Source organism: Felis catus, chromosome F2 (genome assembly GCF_018350175.1).
Source record: "Felis catus isolate Fca126 chromosome F2, F.catus_Fca126_mat1.0, whole genome shotgun sequence".
NCBI lineage: Eukaryota > Metazoa > Chordata > Mammalia > Carnivora > Felidae > Felis > Felis catus.
The window spans coordinates 75,124,394-75,128,565 of record NC_058385.1 but is presented as its reverse complement, the minus strand read 5'-3'; positions in this window follow the sequence as shown (position 1 = coordinate 75,128,565).

Genomic DNA, 4,172 nt, shown 5'->3' with positions numbered 1-4,172 from the left:
TTTTCACAATGAGTATGTATTACGTATAAGACTGGAAGAATGTGCGGTAAGACTCCGTTCCTTGTGCAGAACTGGACTAACAATTCTTACAAAGAAAATTTTAAAAAATTAACTCTACCCTCTCCCTCACGCTGGGGTAGGCAGGGATGGCGACTGACGTGGGGAAAATTAATGTAATTGAATGTACAATTACATTATTGAATAATTGAATATTGAATTATTACATTATTGAATATTGAATAATTGAAATATTGAATAATTACATAATTGAATGTAAGTAATTAATGTAATTAATGTAATGAATTATACCCCATATTGTCCTGGGGTATAATACGTAATCCACATTACATTTAATATATAATATAATAGGTAAAAATGGGAAATGCAAGGGCCCAAGGAGCAAACTAAGCTCTTTGAGGAGAAGGTTCCAGAAGATCCCCAAGTCTGGGAAGGACCAGATGATGGGTAAAGAAGTACTAGGAACCAGCAGGGATCAACAGGGGACTCTTGTGAGGGCTGTTTAGAACCAAGCGCTTTTATCTGTAAGTCCTACGTTCCAAGGAAGCATTTTATGGGGCATTAAAACAAAACAAATAGAAGTCAATAGGTTTTGGTGCAAGGAGGAGTGGGGGCCTTGAGGACCCTCCAGAATCCCAGCCAACCATAATGGAAACTCCTGAAGGGCCTTTGCAAAACCCACAGGTTCCTAAGAAGCAGCATTTTCAGACCCCTTTTCCAGAGGACTGCCTTATGTCCATAAATCCCTTTTGTGGGCTCCTGGGGTCCCACGCGTTAGCTGGCTCAGCCTGGCTTTACAGGATCAGGATTTGGTCGGACACAAAGGAAACCACCGCCACCAGATCCATAGTAGTGATTACTCACGATTAACACCAAAAAGAAGTGGACTCTTCTTGGGGCGCCTGGGTGGTTCAGTCGGTTAAGCATCTGACTTCGGCTCAGGTCATGACCTCACGGCTCATGAGTTCAAGCCCCGTGTCGGCTCGGTGCTGACAGCTCAGAGCCCGGAGCCTGCTTTGGATTCTGTCTCCCTCTTGCTTTGCCCCTCCCCCACTCACACTCTGAGGTTTCTCTCTCAAAAATAAATAAACATTTAAAATAATTTTTTTTTAAAAGTAGACCCTCCTTTAGTCTGGGTAGTACAAGGACATAAGAATAATAGCCCAGGATCCAAAGAATTACTCTTCTGGCATCGTCGTTTATAATTCCATATAGAATAGCCATCATATGCATATACATATTACTTATAAATATGTATGTAATTATATGTGCATATGTACAGGCACTGTTATATTTATTACTTTTTATGCATTATGACATCAAAACACAATATAGGAAATTTAAAGACATTATACATCTTGATCCACTGTAATTACTTCATTCACCAGTTTGTACAGTGATCAATTATTGCATAATGACCCCATTCTTTTCTTCTTTGGGGGCACAAAAAGCCTATTTTCCTCATTTATACTGCATTTAAAAATTAACATGACTCAACAAAAGGCTTAGTGGGTCACTGTTCATTACCACAGGATTTATTATAGTGAACACCTGGAAGCCGTCCAAAAAGTAAATAATCCGGGACTGAATAGAGCCCCTAGTGCCCCTCTCTGATACTATAGCACGCAGACGTAAAGAGGAGGCTTACCTAGAGTTTATAATGAATTCTCCTACACCTCACCTGAGTACGTAACAGTGGGATGTCAAAGTCAAGGGCTGCTGTCCCCACCTGGTTAAGAAGTCTCACGGGTTACTTCTGACTGTCCTCAGAGAAGGTCATACACCTGTTCACCCTGGAGTCTGTATGGAAGCTCCAAAGGGACATTCTCTGCTCGCTTTCCCCCCGCCCTGACGCCTTGCCGACGGCGCTAACTTCACGAGCCCCGCTTCCAGGCTCCCCGTGCTCACCCGAAAGGCTGGCCCAAGACAGCTGCCTTCGATGCTTCTAGAACTGCAGCTTCCAGGGTGCAGGGAGAGACAGGACTGTGGCGTTCTAACTCACCGAGGCCTCGCTGCATTTCTAAAAGAAGCTGGAGGATCAGTCCTTCCATGAAATTCCCTCCTAAGAATCCCCCCTTGAATTTAATCCAAAGGTCTTGGTCCCTCGAGCTCAGGGGTGAGTCCATGTGGCCACCTCAACCTCAAACACTGGACAGTGACCACGCGATCTGCTCTGTATTTCCTTCTCCTCCATTAAGGCTCTTTTTTGTCTGCAAAGTAACACATGCAAATGTGGGTCTGAGGACTTCCTCCTCCTCTCAGTAGGCATGCCTGACTCACCGTAGCCACGGACCACGTGCAAGCTCTACCCTCTTCCACAGGAGCTTGTGAAAACATACCGCTGAGTGCCACAACCTGGGACGAGCAGGCTAGATATTTCAGGTAATCGTGCAGGCATTACCTGAACACAGATGGGAGATATGAGAGATTTGTTCTCATGTTTTCACTTGCACATATTCTGGTTTTTATAAAAAAAATTTTAACGTTTCTTTATTTTTGAGAAGGAGAGAGAAAGAGCACGAGTGGGGAAGGAGCGGAAAGAGAGGGAGACACAGAATATGAAGCAGCTCCAGCCTCTGAGCTGTCAGCACAGAGCGCGGCGCAGGGTTCGAACTCATGACACGCGAGATCATGACCTGAGCTGAAGTCAGATGCTTAACCGGCTGAGCCACCGGGAGCCCTGTTCACTCTCCCATATTCTTAACAAGAGCTTTACTGTTACTTCAGGTCATGGTAGAGACGATAAAAATGTAGGAAAGATACAAGTTGTTTAATGTATGAATAATCAAGACGTACTGTGTATGTGGTAGGTGCCAGATATCCAACAGTCACTGCACCTCATCTTTGCAATAAACCTGCAAGATGGCTGCTATTGTTCCAACTTTATGGATGAGCAAACGGAGGCTCAGTAGAATTCCCTAAGGTATGTAGCAAGCGATCTGGAATCCTTTTTTCTCTGACCCGTCCCCTCCCTGTACGGGGAGCTTCATAATCCTTTGGAGGAGATGGTTCCTCCCTCCCCTTCCACTCCCTGCTGCCAATGCCAACGATAATCCCGCCCACTGGCTACGGTTCATTGGTCCAGGGGTGAGCATGTGACCTGCGTTGAACCAATGAGATTCATCCCAAGGTTTTGAATTGATTCCATGGGAAGCAAGCTGGTGCCCTTCTTGTGGCCGATCCAAGAGCCGTGAGATTCTAGACTAAGGAATCCACAGTTGCTGGCAGAATCAAATCTACAGAAGAATCATAGGAAACACAGGCCAGGGACAGAAGACAAAGGGGAAAGACCTGTCAGCGCTCACACCCCTGGTTTTCTCTGAGGCTTGTTTCTCCAGTGATGTCCCAGCAGCCTCTCTCTTTGCCTCAGCTAGGTGAAGGCTTTCTGTTTGTAACACTTGAAACCCAAAAGCCATGTGCCATGCAACAGGTCGGTGGAGAGCCTCCGCACCTGATTCTAAACTCCCCATTCTTGGTACAACCCTGCGCTGCCTCCCTTGACACAGGTGAACACAGAACTCAGGGACAGAAGGATAGGGGGCCATGCAGGTGCAGTCCAGACCCTCAGGTCAGTACCTCTCCCTCTGGCCTGGACTGTTGGGATGTGATTTAGGCCTTTCATAAGCACTGATCTCAAAACTGGGCTCCTCTTACCAGGATTCCATTAGTTCCCAAAGGGAATTTTCTCTTCCCTAGGTGCTCATGCCTTCTCTGGCTCAGGAGACCAAAGACTGTTTGTGAATGCAGAATAGGGAGTCCAGCAATGGGGTCTCAGGTGAGGAGAGGGTGGCTGAGCTGAGCCCTAAGAGACACTAGACACTATGATTTCTCAATGCCTGAGAAGCAGCTTCCCTTGGGTCTGGCTTAGATCCTGCCCTTAAGTCCAAGCAGCTCCTGCCCTGACCCCTCTCTCCCCCGCTCACCCTCCCGCACTCCTACCCTCACTTCCCAAGCTCTGAAGCTTCCAGATCAAGTGCCAGAGATTTGGAACCACCCCTGAGAAGCTAAGTGATGCAGGAGTAGCATCGAGCATTTGGGCGAATTGAGCAAATACAGGTTCGACCTCAGTCTCTTCCGGTGACCAGTTACCATGAGTAAGTTACTAGCCTGCTTTAGGTCTCCTCTTTCCTGTCTAGGAAAGGGTGTGGCCAAGC